We start from the raw sequence: 27,965 nt of genomic DNA, 5'->3' as shown, positions 1-27,965 counted from the left end.
GTTTTTAAGAGCCCGAGAGCTCGTTTTGTATGTAGACGCAGTGAGGGAAAAGGGTTCGTTGCCAAAGTGTGGATCGGTAGCCAGTTAACACAGTTGACTAAGCATGCGCTGACGATTGAAATTCCAATGTGCCCTTATAGTTTTTTAAAAGCCTGATGGGAGGTAGCGCTGGTGATTTTACCTGAGTAATGAGATACCCGGGTACTCAGGTAGCGGGAATCCGGTTACCTGGATATTACTCGAGTAGCCAAAAATCCCTATGCCCGAAGATCACACAAAATATGTGTGCATGTGGTTTTGAAAATTGCTTAAGGCCTTTTTCATGATCGGAGCATGAGTTACTGCAGAGTACAAACAAATATCAGATAATTCCGGCTATCCTATTATGCGGTTACCAGGCATTAACCAAATTATTCGGGAAGCTGGCTCCTGTAACAGCGTGAGAACATCGAATCGTGTGACTGCTGCATTTTATGGGGTACCTTTTACAACCCGATCCGAGATTCAGTAAGAAAGAACGCACACAAGTATGAAACTTCATTCACCGTAGAATCCCCTACGGGTACACTGACTATCAGTATAGTGATGTGCTTTAGAGGCTAATCAATTTTCCAAACTTTCGAAACATTAGCAAAGTCATTATCCTGTATTTCGTCCAACCACGTCGACCATGTTGCGACGGGCGGAAGAAATGCTTTTGGAAAACACTCGGAACGCCAAAAACCAGGAAAAAAGTACCTGGAAAGGGTAAAAGAATTTAGATGTTCATTATGGTTATTATTTTAAACAAATTATCTTCATTTTGCGTGGATAATATTCAGATTTCAAAATTATTTTTATGTGAATTGTCACCAATTTGATTGAAAGAAAAGTCAACACAAAACAGAGTTGGGGAAAAAAGTGATGCCGTTGCATACTTATTAATTTGTATGGTTTTTTCTACAACTTTCTTCTGTGTGAAAAAGTAGTTTAACAAAGAGGTAAATTGAGTTTCAGAGGGGGAGTGGAAGATGGCGGAAGAGGCAGTCGGTTCTATGTACCGGAGCGACTCGGGATTTTTCCCGACCAAGGACTGTCATTTCAGTGTGACCCCATTTAATTTGTTTCGTCCCTCCCACAAATTGTCATCCTCCCAGCAGCTCCTTGCAGCAGGACTGCTACATATTCTCTTACTCCGGGAAGGTATCGAACCCAATCCGGGTCCGTCTCCTGACCCCGGTCCTGAGAAATGGTTTTGCTGCATTTGCTAGAAAAGAATCTTTTTAGGACGGTCATACTCTGTTCAGTGTGTCTCGTGCAAGGGATGGTTGCATCGGACAGGTTGTTCTGGGCTTGATCCCAAAACCCGACGTCCACCTAACTTTTATAAATCTTTTGTGGCTCCTTGCTGCTCACGCCCAAGGGCGTCCCGTAGTCTACGCCTAAGTGCCCCTCCACTACCTTCCAGCAGCCTCGCTGCTCAGCAAGCCACAACAAGTACCCGCTGCTGCTCGCGCCCCACGGCGCCAACAACTCAAACAGCTGATACCACTCATAACTACTACCTTCATAGTAGAGCTGGTAGCAATGCTGAGCATCAGCCCCTGCCCCGTCTTCTTCTCCCCCTCTTTTCTGGCAGCAATCGTTCAAGTCAGGGAAACAGACTCTTAGTCCCTCCCTCCGTTTGCACCGTCTGCCAGCACAGAATATATAGGTTTGCGACATCCGCTCAATGCAGCTCCTGCCTTGGGTGGTGCCACTTTCCTAGATGTTCTGGTCTCCGCGACGGCAACCCCTCGACGGGTTTCATCGCGCCATGTTGCCAGGTCGCAAACCCAAATCATCCGGGTACCCCAATGCTTGCCCAAGGGCGCCCAGTGCCAAGGCCACAACAGCAATTGCGTCCTGGCCTTCCACAACCTAGGCGTAGTCACCCGTCACTTACCCCTAAAGTGGCGGCGTCACCCCTCATGCACTTCAGAATTCTGCAGTTAAACTGTAATGGACTAACTGGGAAGATTACGGAGATAGTCGATTTCATGAAGCGGCACAACATCCGCATTGCTGCGATTCAAGAGACTAAACTCACAGCAAGATCAACATTGCAGACCTGCTCTGGGTATAATGTCCACAGGAAGGACCGCGAGAGCGGAAATGGAGGCGGCCTCGCGTTTATTATACACCACTCTGTGCAATATCATATATTTGATCCTGGCATCGACCGCAGGGACAATGTCTTAGAACGTCAAGGCCTATCTGTCCGGTCAGGCGATGCAAATCTAGAAATCATCAACATCTACATCCCTCCTGTCACCTGTTGCCCCAGTGGATACCGCCCTAAAATCGAGGCCTTACTCACTGGCAACAATCGCATTATCTTAGGCGATTTCAATGCCCATCACGACCTATGGCATTCAAACTTGCGGGCGGACAGTAGGGGTGAGATGTTGGCGGATCAAATAGAAGAAACGACGTTCTGCACAATAAACGGAGACGCCCCCACACGTATGGTAGGAAGCTGTCATAGCTCGCCAGATATCTCAATCGTGAGCGCAGAACTCGTAAACTGCGTCAACTGGCAGCCGATGGTAGCATTGGCATCCGACCACCTGCCCATACTTATTTCGTTCGAGCGTACCGCCGACTTCATCGTCACCGAAAAACGCACTTTCATAAACTTCAAAAAAGGAAAGTGGGAAGAATATAAATCTGCAACAGACAGCAGCTTTGCTGCCCTCCCTATCCCGACTGATGCCCGCCAAGGGGAGCGTGCCTTCCGTAAGGTCATTGAATCCGCCTCGGCACATTTCATTCCCGCCGGGAGAATTCCCGAAATCCGGCCCACTTCCCGGCGGAGGCCGCGAGCTTAGCGAGGGAACGCGACCTTATAAGACAGCTTGACCCAGGCGACCCCCAAATAAGGGATATAAACCAACGCATCAGATTGCTTGTGGACGAACACAAGCGGGCGAAATGGGAAGAGCACCTAAGAGGTTGTAACCTCTCTACCGGTGTAGGTAAACTTTGGTCCACCGTAAAGTCCCTATCGAATCCGACTAAGCACAAAGACAAAGTTTCCATCGCCTTTGGCGATAAGGTGCTGTCGGATGCGGAAAAATGCGCGAGCGCTTTCTGCCGACAATATATAATGCATCCTACGGTCGACAAAGATAGACGGAGAGCCAATAGACACGCACATAAACACAAATTCAGCGCGTCACCAATCACCATCACCGCTAGAGAGGTTGAGGACGCCATTGGTCGCGCTAAACCATCCAAAGCAGTGGGCCCAGACGGCATTGCCATGCCGATGCTTAAAAACCTAGGGAAAGAGGGTTTCAAATATTTAGCGCATGTCTTCAACCTGTTTCTCTCCACCTTTGCCATACCCGAGAAATGGAAAATGGCCAAGGTGGTCCCGCTACTAAAGCCTGGGAAACCAGCTAACGTAGGTGAGTCACATCGTCCGATATCTCTCCTATCGCCAGTGGCAAAGACGCTTGAAGCCATTTTGCTCCCTTATTTCCAAGCACATTTGCAGCTAGCCCCTCATCAGCATGGCTTCAGAAAACTTTATAGCACTACCTCCGCGCTAAATGTCATTAGCACCCATATAAATTGCGGTTTGAATCAATACCCCCACCATAGAACAGTACCCGTAGCGCTAGACCTATCAAAAGCCTTTGATACGGTCAACCATGGCTCATTACTGCAAGACCTGGAAGGGTCTACCCTTCCCTCATGTCTTAAAAGGTGGACCGCAAATTATCTGGGTGGTCGGCAGGCATCGGTGCAATTCAGAAACGAAACATCAAAACCAAGGAGAATTAAACAAGGGGTGCCACAGGGTGGTGTCCTATCCCCACTTTTGTTTAATTTCTACATATCTATGCTACCTTCACCACCGGAAGGAGTCACAATCGTTTCCTCCGCCGATGACTGCACAATAATGGCCACAGGCCCAGGCCCAGAGATCGATGAGCTATGCAATAAAATAAACGGCTATCTCCCTGATCTCTCCAGTTTTTTCGCCTCGCGAAACCTGGCATTGTCACCGACTAAATCTTCCGCGACCTTATTTACAACATGGACGCCCCAAATGTCGACCATATTGAACATCCACGTCGATGGCACTACGCTACCGACTGTCCTACACCCCAAGATCTTGGGTGTGACGTTTGATCAGGATCTACATTTTGTTGCGCACGCAACCGCAATTGTTCCGAGAATTCAGAGCCGTAATAAAATCCTCAAATCCCTTGCTGGCAGTACCTGGGGAAAAGATAAAGAAACGCTCATGACCACATACAAAGCAATTAGCCAGCCGATTACGTGCTACGCGTCACCCATATGGTCGCCAAGCCTAAAAACTACCCACTGGAAGAAACTACAGGCCTGCCAAAATACTGCTCTCAGAATCGCCACGGGCTGTCTTCTTATGTCCCCAGAACACCATCTGCATAATGAGGGGAGAATACTCCCCATCAGGGAGAGAAATGAGATGCTGACCAAACAGTTTCTGTTGAATACCCAGAAACCTGGGCATCCCAACAGACATCTGATTGACGAACCAGCACCGCCTAGGGGCCTAAGGAGTCATCTCCGTAAGCATTTTGAGGAAATACGGCACCTGAGAACCCAGCCGTATGAAGCGAAAAAACACAAGCAGGTCCTTGGTGAACTCCATAGACAGGCGTCGGACTTTTATGTTGGGTATTGCCCGGTGAATCCAGTACTTGAAGAAAAATATCCAGAACTCGCGGAAGAGGAACGCATACTCCCCAGGCAAACGCGTGTCACTCTTGCTCAACTTCGTTCTGGATACTGTAACAGGTTAAACTCTTACCTATCCAGAATCAACCCCGACATACAAAATGTATGCCCCGCTTGCAATGTGTCCCCACATGACACCAACCATCTCTTTAATTGTAATGTGGAACCAACGCCTCTAACACCCCTTTCCTTATGGTCCACCCCTGTTGAAATGGCAAGTTTCCTTGGACTCCCGTTAGAGGATATTGATGACAATTTGTGATCGGTCGCGGCTATTAGGTGGGGCGAGCATTGCTACAACAACAACAACAACAACATGGCGGATTAGAAAGAGGAGCTGCCAACGTCATTCGCCTTGTAATTGCATCATGGTTCAAAAGTTTTTTCAAACATTTTTGTAGAATGGCATATTGCCACATATGTATGTAATACTGCTATATTGCTAGTACAATATGCCCGCAATGAGTTTTGCATTCGAAATCAAAAAAAAAAAAAAAAACAGCCTACAACATGTTTGCGATTGTAGCAGCCACTGTGAATTTATACATGCGAATATTAAAAAAAAAATCAAAATAGTAAACAGCGGATGTATGAAAATCTTGGGGGATGTTCTGAATCGATGCCATCTTATGAACTAAGATGTAGAATTTTAAATATTCAGTGCCTTAATATTCGAATGAAAAGTTGTGGTATTTTCTTTATCAAAGACATTTACGACAACAAAATCGATTCTCCGGAACTACTTTGTCTTCTCCCCTTCTATGCACCTGAAAGGTGTCTAAGGGACAATACATTTTCTCGTTCAAACGCGTAGAACGAATTTTGCAAATAATGAACCTATTCACAGAATGATCTCCTTATGTAACTCTGTTTGCAATCATGCCGATTTTAACTCATGTAAAGAACATTTTAAAGCTGATGTTATTGATTACTTTCTTTTCAATTAATATGTTCCAGTATTTCTATTAATATATAAATGTTTGTACATATATGTTTATTTAAGCCGTAACGAATTTTTTACAAACTTTTTTGTTATAATGTCATAGTAATTATAAATTGTTACCATATATTTTTCTATTTCGATAATTTTTGTCTAAGTTGTTACATATCTGTGAGGACTATGTCCGGTAGATAATAAATAAATAAATATGTTTTGGAATTTTTCCAGTATCTACGTTGCTCAGTTTATTGATTCTACTTACATAACTTGATATGTTTGAGTTTAGAATAAGAAGAATGGATCCGTTGATGCAACGCAAGTCTAATAAGTAGCCCCTATTCGCCAGCGGATTAGGGGCTTAGAAAATAGCTCACAACTGCTAAAGCTCGTCCAAAAATATCAGAAGAGATATCAAAGACGCGCTTTGGACCCAGGATCACGAATCCGAAAGCGGGATTACAATTCATATCTGTCAAAACATAATTACAAAAAAAAAACCAAAAAACGACCTCGGACCGTTCCGAAACGATGTGTTTATGCGCATTTCAGTTTCCGGTTTCGGTTTCGTGCTCCTGGGTATAAAGTCCGTCTTTTTACCCGTCTCCCTTATTTTTGGATGAGTTTTAGCAGTGGTGAGCTAAAGTAAACAATTAACCTCTTTTAAATGATTAAATCATCGCTGTATTACATAACAGCAAAAAAAGTATTTGTAAAATGGTAGATAAATATGATAGATAGATAGATATATTGATATTTATTATTAATATGTTTACATATTTTTTGATTTCACAATAAGTTTTAAATATCACAAATTCATTTTCAATTCACAGACGTGTATGATATATATATTCGCTTCCCAAGGCAGTCGGTTCTATGTACCGGAGCGACTCGGAATTTTTCCCGACCAAGGACTGTCATTTCAGTGTGACCCCATTTAATTTGTTTCGTCCCTCCCACAAATTGTCATCCTCCCAGCAGCTCCTTGCAGCAGGCCTGCTACATATTCTCTTACTCCGGGAAGGTATCGAACCCAATCCGGGTCCGTCTCCTGACCCCGGTCCTGAGAAATGGTTTTGCTGCATTTGCCAGAAAAGAATCTTTTTGGACGGTCATACTCTGTTCAGTGTGTCTGGTGCAAGGGATGGTTGCATCGGACAGGTTGTTCTGGGCTTGATCCCAAAACCCGACGTCCACGTAACTTTTATAAATCTTTTGTGGCTCCTTGCTGCTCACGCCCAAGGGCGTCCCGTAGTCTACGCCTAAGTGCCCCTCCACTACCTTCCAGCAGCCTCGCTGCTCAGCAAGCCACAACAAGTACCCGCTGCTGCTCGCGCCCCACGGCGCCAACAACTCAAACAGCTGATACCACTCATAACTACTACCTTCATAGTAGAGCTGGTAGCAATGCTGAGCATCAGCCCCTGCCCCGTCTTCTTCTCCCCCTCTTTTCTGGCAGCAATCGTTCAAGTCAGGGAAACAGACTCTTAGTCCCTCCCTCCGTTTGCACCGTCTGCCAGCACAGAATATATAGGTTTGCGACATCCGCTCAATGCAGCTCCTGCCTTGGGTGGTGCCACTTTCCTAGATGTTCTGGTCTCCGCGACGGCAACCCCTCGACGGGTTTCATCGCGCCATGTTGCCAGGTCGCAAACCCAAATCATCCGGGTACCCCAATGCTTGCCCAAGGGCGCCCAGTGCCAAGGCCACAACAGCAATTGCGTCCTGGCCTTCCACAACCTAGGCGTAGTCACCCGTCACTTACCCCTAAAGTGGCGGCGTCACCCCTCATGCACTTCAGAATTCTGCAGTTAAACTGTAATGGACTAACTGGGAAGATTACGGAGATAGTCGATTTCATGAAGCGGCACAACATCCGCATTGCTGCGATTCAAGAGACTAAACTCACAGCAAGATCAACATTGCAGACCTGCTCTGGGTATAATGTCCACAGGAAGGACCGCGAGAGCGGAAATGGAGGCGGCCTCGCGTTTATTATACACCACTCTGTGCAATATCATATATTTGATCCTGGCATCGACCGCAGGGACAATGTCTTAGAACGTCAAGGCCTATCTGTCCGGTCAGGCGATGCAAATCTAGAAATCATCAACATCTACATCCCTCCTGTCACCTGTTGCCCCAGTGGATACCGCCCTAAAATCGAGGCCTTACTCACTGGCAACAATCGCATTATCTTAGGCGATTTCAATGCCCATCACGACCTATGGCATTCAAACTTGCGGGCGGACAGTAGGGGTGAGATGTTGGCGGATCAAATAGAAGAAACGACGTTCTGCACAATAAACGGAGACGCCCCCACACGTATGGTAGGAAGCTGTCATAGCTCGCCAGATATCTCAATCGTGAGCGCAGAACTCGTAAACTGCGTCAACTGGCAGCCGATGGTAGCATTGGCATCCGACCACCTGCCCATACTTATTTCGTTCGAGCGTACCGCCGACTTCATCGTCACCGAAAAACGCACTTTCATAAACTTCAAAAAAGGAAAGTGGGAAGAATATAAATCTGCAACAGACAGCAGCTTTGCTGCCCTCCCTATCCCGACTGATGCCCGCCAAGGGGAGCGTGCCTTCCGTAAGGTCATTGAATCCGCCTCGGCACATTTCATTCCCGCCGGGAGAATTCCCGAAATCCGGCCCACTTCCCGGCGGAGGCCGCGAGCTTAGCGAGGGAACGCGACCTTATAAGACAGCTTGACCCAGGCGACCCCCAAATAAGGGATATAAACCAACGCATCAGATTGCTTGTGGACGAACACAAGCGGGCGAAATGGGAAGAGCACCTAAGAGGTTGTAACCTCTCTACCGGTGTACGTAAACTTTGGTCCACCGTAAAGTCCCTATCGAATCCGACTAAGCACAAAGACAAAGTTTCCATCGCCTTTGGCGATAAGGTGCTGTCGGATGCGGAAAAATGCGCGAGCGCTTTCTGCCGACAATATATAATGCATCCTACGGTCGACAAAGATAGACGGAGAGCCAATAGACACGCACATAAACACAAATTCAGCGCGTCACCAATCACCATCACCGCTAGAGAGGTTGAGGACGCCATTGGTCGCGCTAAACCATCCAAAGCAGTGGGCCCAGACGGCATTGCCATGCCGATGCTTAAAAACCTAGGGAAAGAGGGTTTCAAATATTAAGCGCATGTCTTCAACCTGTTTCTCTCCACCTTTGCCATACCCGAGAAATGGAAAATGGCCAAGGTGGTCCCGCTACTAAAGCCTGGGAAACCAGCTAACGTAGGTGAGTCATATCGTCCGATATCTCTCCTATCGCCAGTGGCAAAGACGCTTGAAGCCATTTTGCTCCCTTATTTCCAAGCACATTTGCAGCTAGCCCCTCATCAGCATGGCTTCAGAAAACTTTATAGCACTACCTCCGCGCTAAATGTCATTAGCACCCATATAAATTGCGGTTTGAATCAATACCCCCACCATAGAACAGTACCCGTAGCGCTAGACCTATCAAAAGCCTTTGATACGGTCAACCATGGCTCATTACTGCAAGACCTGGAAGGGTCTACCCTTCCCTCATGTCTTAAAAGGTGGACCGCAAATTATCTGGGTGGTCGGCAGGCATCGGTGCAATTCAGAAACGAAACATCAAAACCAAGGAGAATTAAACAAGGGGTGCCACAGGGTGGTGTCCTATCCCCACTTTTGTTTAATTTCTACATATCTATGCTACCTTCACCACCGGAAGGAGTCACAATCGTTTCCTCCGCCGATGACTGCACAATAATGGCCACAGGCCCAGGCCCAGAGATCGATGAGCTATGCAATAAAATAAACGGCTATCTCCCTGATCTCTCCAGTTTTTTCGCCTCGCGAAACCTGGCATTGTCACCGACTAAATCTTCCGCGACCTTATTTACAACATGGACGCCCCAAATGTCGACCATATTGAACATCCACGTCGATGGCACTACGCTACCGACTGTCCTACACCCCAAGATCTTGGGTGTGACGTTTGATCAGGATCTACATTTTGTTGCGCACGCAACCGCAATTGTTCCGAGAATTCAGAGCCGTAATAAAATCCTCAAATCCCTTGCTGGCAGTACCTGGGGAAAAGATAAAGAAACGCTCATGACCACATACAAAGCAATTAGCCAGCCGATTACGTGCTACGCGTCACCCATATGGTCGCCAAGCCTAAAAACTACCCACTGGAAGAAACTACAGGCCTGCCAAAATACTGCTCTCAGAATCGCCACGGGCTGTCTTCTTATGTCCCCAGAACACCATCTGCATAATGAGGGGAGAATACTCCCCATCAGGGAGAGAAATGAGATGCTGACCAAACAGTTTCTGTTGAATACCCAGAAACCTGGGCATCCCAACAGACATCTGATTGACGAACCAGCACCGCCTAGGGGCCTAAGGAGTCATCTCCGTAAGCATTTTGAGGAAATACGGCACCTGAGAACCCAGCCGTATGAAGCGAAAAAACACAAGCAGGTCCTTGGTGAACTCCATAGACAGGCGTCGGACTTTTATGTTGGGTATTGCCCGGTGAATCCAGTACTTGAAGAAAAATATCCAGAACTCGCGGAAGAGGAACGCATACTCCCCAGGCAAACGCGTGTCACTCTTGCTCAACTTCGTTCTGGATACTGTAACAGGTTAAACTCTTACCTATCCAGAATCAACCCCGACATACAAAATGTATGCCCCGCTTGCAATGTGTCCCCACATGACACCAACCATCTCTTTAATTGTAATGTGGAACCAACGCCTCTAACACCCCTTTCCTTATGGTCCACCCCTGTTGAAATGGCAAGTTTCCTTGGACTCCCGTTAGAGGATATTGATGACAATTTGTGATCGGTCGCGGCTATTAGGTGGGGCGAGCATTGCTACAACAACAACAACAACAACATGGCGGATTAGAAAGAGGAGCTGCCAACGTCATTCGCCTTGTAATTGCATCATGGTTCAAAAGTTTTTTCAAACATTTTTGTAGAATGGCATATTGCCACATATGTATGTAATACTGCTATATTGCTAGTACAATATGCCCGCAATGAGTTTTGCATTCGAAATCAAAAAAAAAAAAAAAAAAACAGCCTACAACATGTTTGCGATTGTAGCAGCCACTGTGAATTTATACATGCGAATATTAAAAAAAAAATCAAAATAGTAAACAGCGGATGTATGAAAATCTTGGGGATGTTCTGAATCGATGCCATCTTATGAACTAAGATGTAGAATTTTAAATATTCAGTGCCTTAATATTCGAATGAAAAGTTGTGGTATTTTCTTTATCAAAGACATTTACGACAACAAAATCGATTCTCCGGAACTACTTTGTCTTCTCCCCTTCTATGCACCTGAAAGGTGTCTAAGGGACAATACATTTTCTCGTTCAAACGCGTAGAACGAATTTTGCAAATAATGAACCTATTCACAGAATGATCTCCTTATGTAACTCTGTTTGCAATCATGCCGATTTTAACTCATGTAAAGAACATTTTAAAGCTGATGTTATTGATTACTTTCTTTTCAATTAATATGTTCCAGTATTTCTATTAATATATAAATGTTTGTACATATATGTTTATTTAAGCCGTAACGAATTTTTTACAAACTTTTTTGTTATAATGTCATAGTAATTATAAATTGTTACCATATATTTTTCTATTTCGATAATTTTTGTCTAAGTTGTTACATATCTGTGAGGACTATGTCCGGTAGATAATAAATAAATAAATATGTTTTGGAATTTTTCCAGTATCTACGTTGCTCAGTTTATTGATTCTACTTACATAACTTGATATGTTTGAGTTTAGAATAAGAAGAATGGATCCGTTGATGCAACGCAAGTCTAATAAGTAGCCCCTATTCGCCAGCGGATTAGGGGCTTAGAAAATAGCTCACAACTGCTAAAGCTCGTCCAAAAATATCAGAAGAGATATCAAAGACGCGCTTTGGACCCAGGATCACGAATCCGAAAGCGGGATTACAATTCATATCTGTCAAAACATAATTACAAAAAAAAACCAAAAAACGACCTCGGACCGTTCCGAAACGATGTGTTTATGCGCATTTCAGTTTCCGGTTTCGGTTTCGTGCTCCTGGGTATAAAGTCCGTCTTTTTACCCGTCTCCCTTATTTTTGGATGAGTTTTAGCAGTGGTGAGCTAAAGTAAACAATTAACCTCTTTTAAATGATTAAATCATCGCTGTATTACATAACAGCAAAAAAAGTATTTGTAAAATGGTAGATAAATATGATAGATAGATAGATATATTGATATTTATTATTAATATGTTTACATATTTTTTGATTTCACAATAAGTTTTAAATATCACAAATTCATTTTCAATTCACAGACGTGTATGATATATATATTCGCTTCCCAAGGCAGTCGGTTCTATGTACCGGAGCGACTCGGAATTTTTCCCGACCAAGGACTGTCATTTCAGTGTGACCCCATTTAATTTGTTTCGTCCCTCCCACAAATTGTCATCCTCCCAGCAGCTCCTTGCAGCAGGCCTGCTACATATTCTCTTACTCCGGGAAGGTATCGAACCCAATCCGGGTCCGTCTCCTGACCCCGGTCCTGAGAAATGGTTTTGCTGCATTTGCCAGAAAAGAATCTTTTTGGACGGTCATACTCTGTTCAGTGTGTCTGGTGCAAGGGATGGTTGCATCGGACAGGTTGTTCTGGGCTTGATCCCAAAACCCGACGTCCACGTAACTTTTATAAATCTTTTGTGGCTCCTTGCTGCTCACGCCCAAGGGCGTCCCGTAGTCTACGCCTAAGTGCCCCTCCACTACCTTCCAGCAGCCTCGCTGCTCAGCAAGCCACAACAAGTACCCGCTGCTGCTCGCGCCCCACGGCGCCAACAACTCAAACAGCTGATACCACTCATAACTACTACCTTCGTAGTAGAGCTGGTAGCAATGCTGAGCATCAGCCCCTACCCCGTCTTCTTCTCCCCCCCCCCCCCTCTTTTCTGGCAGCAATCGTGCAGGTCAGGGAAACAGACTCTTAGTCCCTCCCTCCGTTTGCACCGTCTGCCAGCACAGAATATATAGGTTTGCGACATCCGCTCAATGCAGCTCCTGCCTTGGGTGGTGCCACTTTCCTAGATGTTCTGGTGTCCGCGACGGCAACCCCTCGACGGGTTTCATCGCGCCATGTTGCCAGGTCGCAAACCCAAATCATCTGGGTACCCCAATGCTTGCCCAACGGCGCCCATTCCCAAGGCCACAACAGCTATTGCGTCCTGGCCTTCCACAACCTAGGCGTAGTCACCCGTCACTTACCCCTAGAGTGGCGGCGTCACCCCTCATGCACTTCAGAATTCTGCAGTTAAACTCTAATGGACTAACTGGGAAGATTACGGAGATAGTCGATTTCATGAAGCGGCACAACATCCGCATTGCTGCGATTCAAGAGACTAAACTCACAGCAAGATCTGCATTGCAGACCTGCTCTGGGTATAATGTCCACAGGAAGGACCGCGAGAGCGGAAATGGAGGCGGCCTCGCGTTTATTATACACCACTCTGTGCAATATCATATATTTGATCCTGGCATCGACCGCAGGGACAATGTCTTAGAACGTCAAGGCCTATCTGTCCGGTCAGGCGATGCAAATCTAGAAATCATCAACATCTACATCCCTCCTGTCACCTGTTGCCCCAGTGGACACCACCCTAAAATCGAGGCCTTACTCACTGGCAACAATCGCATTATCTTAGGCGATTTCAATGCCCATCACGACCTATGGCATTCAAACTTACGGGCGGACAGTAGGGGTGAGATGTTGGCGGATCAAATAGAAGAAACGACGTTCTGCACAATAAACGGAGACGCCCCCACACATATGGTAGGAAGCTGTCATAGCTCGCCAGATATCTCAATCGTGAGCGCAGAACTCGTAAACTGCATCAACTGGCAGCCGATGGTAACATTGGCATCCGACCACCTGCCCATACTTATTTCGTTCGAGCGTACCGCCGACTTCATCGTCACCGAAAAACGCACTTTCATAAACTTCAAAAAAGGAAAGTGGGAAGAATATAAATCTGCAACAGACAGCAGCTTTGCTGCCCTCCCTATCCCGACTGATGCCCGCCAAGGGGAGCGTGCCTTCCGTAAGGTCATTGAATCCGCCTCGGCACATTTCATTCCCGCCGGGATAATTCCCGAAATCCGGCCCCACTTCCCGGCGGAGGCCGCGAGCTTAGCGAGGGAACGCGACCTTATAAGACAGCTTGATCCAGGCGACCCCCAAATAAGGGATATAAACCAACGCATCAGATTGCTTGTGGACGAACACAAGCGGGCGAAATGGGAAGAGCACCTAAGAGGTTGTAACCTCTCTACCGGTGTAGGTAAACTTTGGTCCACCGTAAAGTCCCTATAGAATCCGACTAAGCACAAAGACAAAGTTTCCATCGCCTTTGGCGATAAGGTGCTGTCGGATGCGGAAAAATGCGCGAGCGCTTTCTGCCGACAATATATAATGCATCCTACGGTCGACAAAGATAGACAGAGAGCCAATAGACACGCACATAAACACAAATTCAGCGCGTCACCAATCACCATCACCGCTAGAGAGGTTGAGGACGCCATTGGTCGCGCTAAACCATCCAAAGCAGTGGGCCCAGACGGCATAGCCATGCCGATGCTTAAAAACCTAGGGAAAGAGGGTTTCAAATATTTAGCGCATGTCTTCAACCTGTCTCTCTCCACCTTTGCCATACCCGAGAAATGGAAAATGGCCAAGGTGGTCCCGCTACTAAAGCCTGGGAAACCAGCTAACGTAGGTGAGTCATATCGTCCGATATCTCTCCTATCGCCAGTGGCAAAGACGCTTGAAGCCATTTTGCTCCCTTATTTCCAAGCACATTTGCAGCTAGCCCCTCATCAGCATGGCTTCAGAAAACTTTATAGCACTACCTCCGCGCTAAATGTCCTTAGCACCCAGATAAATTGCGGTTTGAATCAATACCCCCACCATAGAACAGTACTCGTAGCGCTAGACCTATCAAAAGCCTTTGATACGGTCAACCATGGCTCATTACTGCAAGACCTGGAAGGGTCTACCCTTCCCTCATGTCTTAAAAGGTGGACCGCAAATTATCTGGGTGGTCGGCAGGCATCGGTGCAATTCAGAAACGAAACATCAAAACCAAGGAGAATTAAACAAGGGGTGCCACAGGGTGGTGTCCTATCCCCACTTTTGTTTAATTTCTACATATCTAAGCTACCTTCACCACCGGAAGGAGTCACAATCGTTTCCTACGCCGATGACTGCACAATAATCGCCACAGGCCCAGGCCCAGAGATCGATGAGCTATGCAATAAAATAAACGGCTATCTCCCTGATCTCTCCAGTTTTTTCGCCTCGCGAAACCTGGCATTGTCACCGACTAAATCTTCCGCGACCTTATTTACAACATGGACGCCCCAAATGTCGACCATATTGAACATCCACGTCGATGGCACTACGCTACCGACTGTCCTACACCCCAAGATCTTGGGAGTGACGTTTGATCAGGATCTACATTTTGGTGCGCACGCAACCGCAATTGTTCCGAGAATTCAGAGCCGTAATAAAATCCTCAAATCCCTTTCTGGCAGTACCTGGGGAAAAGATAAAGAAACGCTCATGACCACATACAAAGCAATTAGCCAGCCGATTACGTGTTACGCGTCACCCATATGGTCGCCAAGCCTAAAAACTACCCACTGGAAGAAACTACAGGCCTGCCAAAATACTGCTCTCAGAATCGCCACGGGCTGTCTTCTTATGTCCCCAGAACACCATCTGCATAATGAGGCGAGAATACTCCCCATCAGGGAGAGAAATGAGATGCTGACCAAACAGTTTCTGTTGAATACCCAGAAACCTGGGCATCCCAACAGACATCTGATTGACGAACCAGCACCGCCTAGGGGCCTAAGGAGTCATCTCCGTAAGCATTTTGAGGAAATACGGCACCTGAGAACCCAGCCGTATGAAGCGAAAAAACACAAGCAGGTCCTTGGTGAACTCCATAGACAGGCGTCGGACCTTTATGTCGGGAATTGCCCGGTGAATCCAGTACTTGAAGAAAAATATCCAGAACTCGCGGAAGAGGAACGCATACTCCCCAGGGAAACGCGTGTCACTCTTGCTCAACTTCGTTCTGGATACTGTAACAGGTTAAACTCTTACCTATCCAGAATCAACCCCGACATACAAAATGTATGCCCCGCTTGCAATGTGTCCCCACATGACACCAACCATCTCTTTAATTGTAATGTGGAACCAACGCCTCTAACACCCCTTTCCTTATGGTCCACCCCTGTTGAAACGGCAAGTTTCCTTGGACTCCCGTTAGAGGATATTGATGACAATTTGTGATCGGTCGCGGCTATTAGGTGGGGCGAGCATTGCTACAACAACAACAACAACAACATATATATATATGTATATTAAGTAATAAAAAGTAATAAATAGTATTTTAGCCTCGAATAAGATCTATACATAGCCGTTTAAAATTCATAATATTATTCTCTCCTTTGATATAATCAGGTAACGAATTAAATATGTTAAGGCCCTTATATAATAATGTGTTTTGGGCTGCAGTAGTATTACAAGACGGTGCACCATCTAATCTTTATCAAAGGTGGTATCAAAGAACGAGTTTCGACCTCCGTTATTAGACTCCGAAAGGAAATGAAATTTATTTCTGCCGAAAGCTATTTACAAAAAATTATAAAAGGGCTCCGAGGATTTCCGAAATATGGGACTCGATCCATAGAACACCCTTCGGCAGCGATTTAAAAAATAACCCTGGGTGGGTCCAACACCGGTTTGGGGATCAAAATTAAATGCTTGCAAAACACCTTTCTGCATTAGTGTGTGTGTGTGTACAAGAAATCTGACAAAATACAACAACCACATGAAAATTTGAAGCGATTATTTGCTTATATCTTTTGACAGAAATGACAGTTTTAATTTCCGCTTTCGGATTCTAAAACAGAAGGGCGAATCGTGTCTTTTGATACATTTGATAAAAGTTAGGTGGTGAACCGTTTTGTAAAACGTTACCTGTTTTTATATTTGCCTAGGGGGGCACTGCCACCACCCTGCATTAATTTACTTTAACTCCGTACTCCAGGACAAAGTGGACCTGAGGCTGTACAGTAAGTGTGAGTTTTGATGTTTTGAGATGTACATATTTCTTTCATTCTAATTATATAAAACGTGCTGATAAAAACATTATAATCAATTTATGACTAAGCCAAATTTATACATACCCTATATGCAATCGCGAAATGCGTATCACTATGAGCAAGTAACCAAATAGAGAAACATATCAATTTCACCTTTATGGATCCGAAACTTTTGTATTAACGCGATATAAAAACCATTAATGGTAACCTGTGCTTGTGCTGTTAGTAAAAACTTTCATGTATATTTACTTTTACTTATGCAGATTTAATCATTTCACTTTTTGTGTTTATGGTCACTTTTCACATATGAACGCAAATCTAATCGATTTTAATTAAGAACGATTTACAACACGCGTATATCATGTGCGCACATTTTCTTAATCGCATATTCACTAAATAAATTATTATCTCACACAATCAAAAGAATTTATTACACATTCGCCATCATATAAAATATCTCGCAAGTTGTTTTTGTTGATATTTTTTACTTTGCGTTGCGATACTTTTGTTTGGCATTTATCATACTAATATTTTTAGGTTCGATGCTGCCAGACCAAAAATGTGTGTTTGGTGCCAGTGTGTTAAAGGCAATAATTAAAGAGCCTAAAAGAACACTTTCGGGTAGACAGCATGACATGGTTCAATTATGTACAGGTTGGCTCATCTCATCAGCTGATTTTATTTATGTCATTGCATGGTCGAAGGGATTGTCAAAAGGAGATGGCAAACTCAAAATGAAACCAACACATTGGCAACATTTTACTTACACATACAAAAACTGCTAAGTTTTATGTTTCCATTCCATACCATTCGCACCAACACCAATACACAGATTTTGACAATTTGAACAGACATATTTTGTTGCTTTACAGATGAACCAACCTGTATATAGTTGAACCATGCAGCATGATATACGTTAGTCAAAGGAATATTTTTATTTTGCCTTACACCCAAATTACATGTACAGCAATTTTGCTTGTAGCGCTGCTGCTTGATTGCTTTGTAAACACAAGTGCAGTTATAATTACCTGACAGCTCTAAGCAACGACTTGTGTCATAGAATAGTTTGAAGAATATAAAATAATTTTCAAGTGCTATAAACATTGTTTACATTTCAATCACACTAAATATTAAATTTATTTATCCAAAATCAATTTTATAATTAAAAAAAATGTTTTGGACCTAAAGTTTTGAATTTGAATAAGTAAAACAACTGAGACGTTAGGATACTTATTTATTTGGCATTTTATTTGTGCTTGTTGGTGATTGCTAACGTTTTTTGTTACCCAAAAAGTCATGCAGCGTCTTCTTAGCACGACACATGTGTTTTGCGTAGAGTAAACGAGTGTTTGTTAAATCTCAATAGGCAGCAATTCTGCACTTATGTTTTGGGTTTTATGTCCAAACTAAAGGTACATCAATCAATAACGTTAGAATACAAAGATATGGTATGCGCTGTGGACGTGGCCTCCTTGAGTGTCACTCGTGAAGTTCCATTTTTCCGGAACTTATAAAAACTTTTCTGCGCGCACCCAATAGCGCACGCACTCCTCCAAACTCCAAAAACAATGAACACGAATTTTACTTATTTTTATTTAATTAGATTTAGTTTTATTTACTGTAGTATAATAGTATTTTTAAGTAGTAGCGCTTAGTTTTTATATGTACACTTAGATTTAGCTTCTGTCCTTTTTTTTTAAGTTTTTCGTCCACGCCAAGTATCTTCCAAATTAATAGTGATGGCCGCCTTTTCTTTTTTTGCCGACCTCCCCGTTTCCAACTTGTTTCAACACCTGATGTCCATTCACCATAGACAACAGGGTTGCACCAAGTTAGTTAGTTAGCTATTTATTTCCCTGCAAAAATCGTGTGACCAAAAACGCACACAGCCACACGAATTTTTGACAGGGGTGACGATTTGGAATGAAACATTGTGCAAATGAAATAGCATGCTGACAAATTTTGCTTTCCCACAATGTATCGTGCTCTCTCGCACCTATTATTTTCATAGGGATAGCAAAATACGTAATTTTTGCGTGCAAAAAATCTGCCATTTCTAATTCTGCAGAAAAGTGGAAAATTTTTTCAATTTGTGTGATTTACATTTTGCAGAAATTAATATACGCATTCTTTAATATTTTTTGGTCTACTAAAGTGTGTTTTAGCAAAAAAAAACTCATATCAATGTGTGCATGTTTATAAAGAAAGAAAGTGAAATATGTAATTGCATAGTATAAATAATCGTGAGCAATTCTAATGCAGAATAGTAAATTTTGATTTCCACATACATACAAGAAAAAAATTCTTGTTACCATTAAGATTTATTATCCAAAATTGAAAAAAAAAGATTAGAAAATTCGGTGTAAAAAAACGGCTATGTGTGCAATAAAATAGCCTCTCTTGTTGAGATACCCCTCCATGGTCTCCATTAATTATTGTGACGGAGGTGTGTTTGCAGCAGAAAAGTGAACCCAAACAGTGTAGGTCGTGGTGGTTGTTGTTCGTGGTCCGCATCAACTGGACCAGGTGGGGCAATGACGCCACATCCAGTTATACCAAGGTATATACCACAACAGCAACCGGGTAATGCAAGGCCACGATAGCAGCAGCAACAATCTCCCAAGGCTGGCTATCATCGTTGATTTATAAAAAAACAGTGTTGTGCATCTGTAATGCTTAAATATTTCCTCTGTTGAAACAGTTTCCACGATTCACTGTTCAACGAAAGCAGCAGCCAGCGTATGCCACCACCGAACAGCTGATAACAAAAACTTGGATGCACAGCAGTTTAAAGCCAAAATTAACAAAATCGCCCTAAATTTTATGAATTAACAGATCGCTACGAACGACAAAGCACGTGTGATCAAAGAAAGCACTACAGAAATTATTGCCGGCGGGGCCGTATTCTACAATCCAGTACAAGAATTTAATCGTGATTTAAGTATTTCAGTACTTAATGTATACTCAAAGCGGTTGATAAGAGAGCGGGAAGCGGCGGCGCATAAAAATCCACAAAATACAAAGGAAAGCAAGCAATGCTAATGACAAGAAACCATACACGGCTGGTGGTGTAAAATACGACGATGGACTGCGAATATTGGAAGCGCTTGCTGCAACAGGTTTACGTAGCATAAGTTATGCAAAAGAAGTAGCAGGCGTGCGTGAAATTGTTGCAAATGATCTATCTAAGGTGGCAGTAGATTCCATTAGCGTAAATATGCGACACAATGGAGTGGAACATTTAATTGTGCCAAGCGAAGGGGATGCAATGTAGGTTTGATATACGAATCAATAGCTAGTGATTTAACTGTAATAATCAATAATAAAATTCGCAATAGGACTCTCATGTACCTTTCAACTTCATATGAGAAGCGTTTCGATGTTATAGACCTAGATCCTTATGGTTGTCCGAATCGCTTTCTGGATGGGGATATACAATCACTGACGAGTGGGGGTTTATTACTTGTAACTGCGAATGATATGGCTGTCTGGCAGGCAATACGCCTGAAGCCTGCAATGCCAAATATAGTTCTGTGCCTTTGCGTATAAAATGCTGCCATGAGATGGGATTGCGTATACTATTGCATTGCATTGAAACGCACTCTAATCGTTATGGAAAATATATTGAGCCACTTTTGAGCATTTCTGCCAATTTTTATATACGCGTATTTGTGCGTATGCATAGTAGTCAAGCGAAGTGTAAATATAGCATGAGGTTGGTATACAGCATTTTGGCCTTTTACCACAATCCAATTACTTACCATATCTTTATATTATCAACACAGCAAACAATGAATGGTATTTCAATGCACTGGTTGTGATACCTATACACTACAGCCTATGGGTATTGTAAAAAGCAAGATCTCAATAAAGGCAATGCGGAAGTAAAATTCGGTATACCAACAGGACCAAATGTTAATACAAATTGTGCGCATTGCGGTGATAAACATCATGTAAGTTTCAACTATCCCACTTAAGTATTTAAACTCGAATAAATCAAATTATTTCCTTCTTACTTAATTGGTGATTAACCGTTTAAACGGTTATGTCCGTTCAAAAAGGCGCGTCAGTCGCTTTTTCAGAGGGTTAACTGGCACCAATTGTTCACACCAAATTGTTTCTTATATTCCCAAATATAGATGGGCGGTCCACTTTGGTCGCATCCCATACATAATCCAACGTTTGTTGAAGAATTGCTACAAATCATAGAAGAAAAACCGCTAAGTGATTTGGACACACAACGTCGTTTAAAAGGTGTGTTATCGGCGGTATGCCTGAACTTGTATTGGGTACATGAGTTTTTATGTAAAAAATATTCATCATATCCAACATCAATACCTCGCATTCAGTTGTGGACGCTGTACGCACTACATTGGGTTCACGTAATATGGACAAGCATATTGTTGATTCCAGTGGTAAGGCCACAATTTCAAATGATGGGGCAACAATTAAGAAACTATTGGATAAAATAATAACACAACGTAGCGTGCTCAACCCTACAAGAACACTGACTATCATATGACTATCATCTGATTGTCAGCAATGTCAACCTAACGATCAGCGCCTCATACAAACTTTCTATCACAAACTTAAGGGGACTTGCGCAAATGTGATGTAAACAACTGTGTACGTGTGAGTTTTTGTCTCCTTCTTATACACTAAATGGCCTACTGATGAAGTATATAGCCGTACTGCTCACTCTAACTATCAAAAAGTGTCATAAATGATAGTTTACTGTAGATATCAGGTTTGACTGTTATACTATCATAAATGACCATTGTTATATTCCGCCAAAAATGAAACAATGCTTTTTGCTTTTTATTTACTTTATTTCATTACGTTTTTAATTTTTTACGTGATAAAAGCATACGTGTTTCTTATTTGTTTAAAATAAATAGTTTTATAAGAATTCGAGTTCAAAATGTTCAATTTAAATTCAGAAAATAACAAAACAACAGAAGAGCGCTTTCCTCATGCGGAAACACATTTAAAAATGAATCACCACTAACCACTATTATTTTTCGCGTATCAATTTTTTGAGTGCGCCCCATACATTCCGCCAGCTTTTGGTATTTTTTAATATTATTTTCGAATTTTTTTTCTTTTAGCATGGAGCTTTGAAATGCTCTCTTTTTAATTTTTTAAACTTATTTTTTATATGGTTTTCGTCGGTTGAAAATGGCGGAATTTAAAAAATAACAAAACAACCGTGATAATCATTTGATTGTCATATGACAGTCAGTAGTGACAACATGATTAAATCGGATAATCTGTTCTCGCATACATAAAATTCCGTTAAGAATTATGTATCTGTCTCACATGCATTATGGTATCTGCTGTATGTTCTTTTGTTCTGTACCAGGTGTCCGAAGCCTTCCCAGCTTCAGTCCTTTTTCATGATTATAGGCTGTCGTTGGGAACATGCGGACACGCGTGAGCGAACAAAGGAACATACATAAATTTGAGTATCAATGTTTACGTCATCGCAGGATCAGCATTGTCAATTAAAAGTGTGAGTGTATTAGTAAAACTATCAGCGTTTCTTGTAGGGAAGTGGTATAAGCTTATCTGGAAAAGATATTTCGTAACGAAAACCCTGGAAGATTACCGCGCCTTGTCTGCTGTGGTTCAACAAAATATAACTTGGATGTTTGTTGCTCTTTTTCAATTTTCCTGAATACAAATGTCTGGATTGGAAAAATTTCAAGCAAATAAAGCTTGGCGTGCAAAAGTCAAGAAATTACTTGTCATGCAACGGTAAATGCTTATAAATATATCATTAAAATTGTATGCTTGTTTATGATGAGCCATTCGAGTGAGCATGGAGATGGATGTTTTAAATACTGTAGAGTAAATTAGCTTACTATATAAGAATTTGAAATTTTTCCAAATCTTTGACTAAAAAGTAGCTACTAGCTTGTAGAACTTTATTACTTTACTTTTAAAAAGATAAATCACTTTAGCATGGTAATATATACCTATTATTAAAAATTAATACAAACAATATCTTCAACATTTTTTTCTCGATTCACGAACACATTTAGAAAGGCTACAACGCCTGCTAAAGAGCCGGTATCTTGCCAACGCTTTAGCTTGGATTTAGAGGAGGATCTACAAACTTTGCTAGAAGCACGCGCAAGCCGTTTCGAAAAGCACCTGTCTCAGAAAACATTTGAATAACCCCGTATATTAGAAAAGCCCGATCACAGAATTCGGTTGAAGAATGCCCTAACTCAGATTTGGCTTCAAAAATGACCGATCTGAGCTCAAATATAACACATTTTGACAATAGCTGGAGTGTTTATGAAACAAATTCTAAGATAGGGCGTTCTTCAAACGAATTCTGAGAAAGGAAGTTTTTGAAACGGCAGCCGAGATTTGGTGATATTCCACTCAGCAGCCGATATGAATATATGGTAAGTCTCATTTTTACCGACCTTTCCTTTCCTTTTTAAAAATGTGCTTAACAAAACTTTTTTTCTTTTAATGCACTCTTAAAATGAATCCATAAGCACTGTAACGTTAACAACTTTTCATACTTGTTTTTTGATTTGTATTGAGAGTGGCGATTTTAATATTAGAACGGCTAATTTCGACAATTAAAATAACAAAAATTACTACAAAGACAAACTTTAGTGAGGACCTTTAGTTTACCATAAAAATATTAAAATTAAAAGTCCCCATATATCCTATTCGAGCTAAAAAAAAAGGTCATTGCCTTAATAGCACCGCAGAAAAATTCCTCCAATTCTTTTCTCCTAGAGATAACAATAATTGGGGAATAGGAATTTCGAATCTTCGAAGTCAGCTGATTTTCCAATTGAAATTTTGTTGCGCATTTCTATTTTTGTTAACAAATTAAAAGTTTAGTTATTGTTGCGAATTTGTTTAAAATTGAGAAAAAAAATATAAGCAAAGCAACAGGGAGCAACAAACGAATGATGCAACCATCTTTCACACGTTGTTATTGTAGCAGTGCTTCGCCCCATCCAATAGGTGCGACCGATCAGAAATTATCATCAATATCCTCTAACGGGAGTCCAAGGAAACTTGCTGTTTCGGCAGAGGGACCACAATGAAAGGGGTTCCACATTACAATTAAAGAGATGGTTGGTGTTATGTGGGGACACATTGCAAGCTGGACATACATTTTGTATGTCGGGGTTGATTCTGGATAGGTAAGAGTTTAACCTGTTACAGTATCCAGAACGAAGTTGAGCTAGAGTGACTCGCTTTTCTCTGGGGAGTATGCGTTCCTCTTCTGCGAGGTTTGGATACTTTTCTTTGAGTACTGGATTCACCGGGCAATTCTTGCATAAAGGTCCGACGCTTGTTTATGGAGTTCACCAAGGACCTGCTTGTGTTTTTTCGCTTCATACGACTGGGTTCTCAGGAGCCGTATTTCCTCAAAATGCTTACGGAGATGACTCCTTAGGCTCCTAGGCGGTGCTGGTTGACCAATCAGGTGTCTGTTGGGATGCTCAGGTTTCTGGGTATTCAACAGGAACTGTTTGGTCAGCATCTCATTTCTCTCCCTGATGGGGAGTATTCTCGCCTCATTATGCAGATGGTATTCTGGGGACATAAAAAACAGCCCGTGGCAATTCTGAGAGCAGTATTTTGGCAGGCCTGTAGCTTCTTCCAGTGGGATTTTTAGGCTTGGCGAACATATGGGTGACGCATAGCACTTAATCGGCTGGCTAATTGCTTTGTGTGTAGTCATGAGCGTTTCTTTATCCTTTCCCCAGGTACTGCCAGCGAGGGATTTGAGGATTTTGGTACGGCTCTGAATTCTCGGAACAATTGCGGCTGCGTGCTCACCAAAATGTAGATCCTGATGAAAGTCACACCAAAAATTTTAAGGTGTAAGACAGTCGGTAGGGTAATGTCATATGGTCGACATTTGGCGCGGCCATGTTTTAAATAAGATCACCGATGATTTGGTTGGTTACAATATCAGGTTTCGCGAGGCGACAAAACTGGAGAGATTGGGGAGATAGCTGTTTATTTTATTACAAAGCTCATCGGTGTAGGAAACAATAGCATAGGTGTAGAAGCAATAGTGACTCTTTCTGGTGGTAAAGGTAGCTATTGATACGTAGAAGTTAAACAGAAATTTGATGAATATGAGTTTTTTTTAAGTTATTGCAAAAAAGCGCTGAGGATTTTTAATATCTTACGAGGTACCTTCGTACATGTTTCTAAGAATGAAGAATGAGACCTATTCAAACTTCGCTATACTTTAACATACGATACTTTACCCATATTAACACAACTATCATTTATTGATTTTATTAAATTTTATAAAATGTTTCTTCCTCTACAGTTCTATTTCGGTATTGGATGGTAAATATGGCTTTCGCATTTTCTCCATCAATAACTGTGACAAGGTGGAAAAAATATATGCGCGTAAATCGCAACAAATCTTGGTCGAGCGTTTCTTCAATAGCTCTCTAGTGGTGATGGTGACAGCAGAGAAACCCAACTGTTTACAAATGTTACACTTCAAAAAGAATCAAAATATCTGCCATTGCGTCTACGGCTCAAATACCCACAGTATATGAATGAATCGATTGCACCTAATTGTCTGCCTAACGGATAGTATACATATTCATCAAATCGAAAATATTGCACCAAACGAACTGGGTCTGAATACTGAAACAGTACACATATTCACAATCGATGAGGAGGCTGTGATGATGGTATAGGGTGAGTTGTTGAATAACATACGAAAACCACTTTAACCCATCTATATATTTGCATTACAGCTAAAGCTTTACAAACAGCAAAAATTGCTGGCGCCAAGCAATTGGAAAAGGCAGTGAAGCATTCATCACACTGTACGGATGGTGCAAGTTAGAAACTGCTGTTGTAACTGCTGCCACCGACACAACGGTCATCTCTACATCGCCGAGTAGCGGCTCGTCCGACTATCTATCGAAGACAGTATAATCATATCTTTTGCCAACACAGGTTAGCGATGTGCTTGCACAGGAAAAGATTTCAATTGAACCCAATTAAGAGAGTTTATTTATTATTAAAGTACTTACTTTTCTTTATATCAACAGTATTAATTTAAGTTGCAATTTCATGTACATATATAATAAGGGATGTGATACGATTGCTGTCGGAATTAGATTTGAAACCAATCAATACTCCTGCTATGGGTTGAAGAATTATTGCTTGAATGATTAGATTTAGAACAATAATAAGTCTGACTCAATTACTAGTCGTACATTTTTAAGTTCATCAATTACGACAGCAATCGGATTCCATGACACCTTTGAATATTCTTGATCTGAAAAAAGAGTAAACCTAATCTGAATTTCTACTAAGCTTTAAGTTGTAGATTTTTCAAATAATTGGAGTTTTTTCTAAAGCTTAAAATTATTTTCTGTTCGCTTGGAAAAGATTTCAATTGGAAAATAAGGCGAGTTTATTTATTATTAAAATACTTACTTTTCTTTATATGAACTGTATTAATTTAAGTTACAATTTCATGTACATATATAACAAAGAATGTCGTGTACGATTGCTGTTGGAATTAGACTTGAAACCAATCAATACTCCTGCTAAGGGTTGCAGAATTATTGCTTGATTGATTAGATTTGGAACAGTAATAAGTCTGACTCAATCACTAGTCCTACATTTTTAAGTTCATACTTTACTTTATTACTTTCAAATTCAATTACGACAGCAATCGGATTCCACGACACCTTTGAATATTCTCGATCTGAAAAAAAAGAGTAAATCTAATCTGCATTTCTACTTAGCTTTAAGTTTTAAATTGATTCAAATAATTGGAGTTTTTTCTAAAGCTTAAAATTATTTTCTGTACGCTTGGAAAAGATTTCAATTGGAAAACAAAAACCAATAATGCGAGTTTATTTGTTATTAAAATAATTACTTTTCTTTATATCAACTTATTAATTTAAGTTACAATTTCATGTAAATATATAATAAGGGATGTCGTAATACGATTGCTGTCGGAATTAGATTTGAAACGAATCAATACTCCTGCTAAGGGTTGCAGAATTATTGCTTGAATGATTAGATTAGAACAATAATAAGTCTGACTCAATCACTAGTCCTACATTTTCAAGTTCATACTTTACTTTATTACTTTCAAATTCAATTACGACAGCAATCGGATTCCACGACACCTTTTAATATTCTTGATCTGAAAAAAAGAGTAAATTTAATCTGAATTTCTACTTAGCTTTAAGTTTTAAATTGATTCAAATAATTGGAGTTTTTTCTAAAGCTCAAAATTATTTTCTGTTCGCTTGGAAAAGATTTCAATTGGAAAACAAAAACCAATAAGGCGAGTTTATTTACTATTAAAATAATTACTTTTATGTATATCAACTGTATTAATTTAAGTTGCAATTTCATGTGCATATATAATAAGGGATGTCGTAATACGATTGCTGTCGGAATTAGATTTGAAACCAATCAATACTCCTGCTAAGGGTTGCAGTATTAGTGCTTGAATGATTAGATTTAGAACAATAATAAGTCTGACTCAATTACTAGACGTACATTCTTAAGTTCATCAATTACGACATCAATCGGATTCCACGACACCTTTGAATATTCTTGATCCGAAAAAAGAGTAAACCTAATCTGAATTTCTACTGAGCTTTAAGTTGTAGATTATTGAAATAATTGGAGTTTTTTCTAAAGCTTAAAATAATTTTCGGCTCGCTTAGAAAAGATTTCAATTGGAAAACAAAAACCAATTAAGCGAGTTTATTTATTATTAAAGTACTTACTTCTTTTTTATATGAACTGTATTAATATAAGTTCCAATTTCATGTACATATAATATAAATAATAAATATTGAAAATTCAATTTTTTTTGTTCATATTTTATTCATATGGCTGCTCCAGGTAAAGTAAATCTGCAGGTAAAATTCATGCAATATGGCGGTTATATAAATGGTAAAACCGCAGTAAACTTTATTGTCAAAAGGCTCGAAAATGTTGAGTGAAATGACTAAAGAAATGACCGCCATTTGACGAGCATTGTGCCGTGTGTGAGCAGAACAGTGCTATGCTCACATC

General features: G+C 41.6%; 1 protein-coding gene and 1 long non-coding RNA gene across 15 annotated transcripts in view; one reads left to right on the top strand and one right to left on the bottom strand.

The window, feature by feature from the left end:
• The window catches only part of LOC137250204 (uncharacterized), a 300,510-nt gene that overhangs the window by 254,728 nt on the left and 17,817 nt on the right, over window positions 1-27,965 (bottom strand). For 3 of the 10 annotated variants that reach the window (XR_010952851.1, XR_010952850.1, XM_067782625.1), the window contains exon 1: window positions 16,983-17,422. The exons of 2 other annotated variants lie outside the window; for them this stretch is intronic. The gene's annotated coding sequence lies outside the window, so the exon portion shown is untranslated. Of the gene's footprint in view, window positions 1-16,773; window positions 16,915-16,982; window positions 17,423-27,965 lie in introns of those variants that run through there. 5 more of the 10 variants (XR_010952848.1, XM_067782626.1, XM_067782619.1 and 2 more) reach the window with 4 other exon arrangements.
• On the top strand, window positions 18,934-27,753 carry LOC137250205 (uncharacterized). 5 transcript variants are annotated; one of them, XR_010952855.1, is made up of 7 exons: window positions 18,934-19,141; window positions 19,600-20,168; window positions 20,237-20,613; window positions 20,684-20,851; window positions 21,038-23,314; window positions 25,225-25,607; window positions 25,667-27,753. It is a non-coding gene; the product is annotated as an uncharacterized lncRNA (long non-coding RNA). The 5 variants fall into 5 exon arrangements; XR_010952854.1 differs by having other exon boundaries at window positions 18,934-19,458; XR_010952856.1 differs by having other exon boundaries at window positions 18,934-20,168; window positions 21,038-22,655; window positions 22,943-23,314.

The sequence above is a fragment of the Eurosta solidaginis genome, chromosome 4, assembly GCF_040869045.1.
Source record: "Eurosta solidaginis isolate ZX-2024a chromosome 4, ASM4086904v1, whole genome shotgun sequence".
NCBI lineage: Eukaryota > Metazoa > Arthropoda > Insecta > Diptera > Tephritidae > Eurosta > Eurosta solidaginis.
The sequence above is the reverse complement of the archived record's forward strand: the minus strand, read 5'-3'. Positions and strand labels throughout refer to the sequence as shown.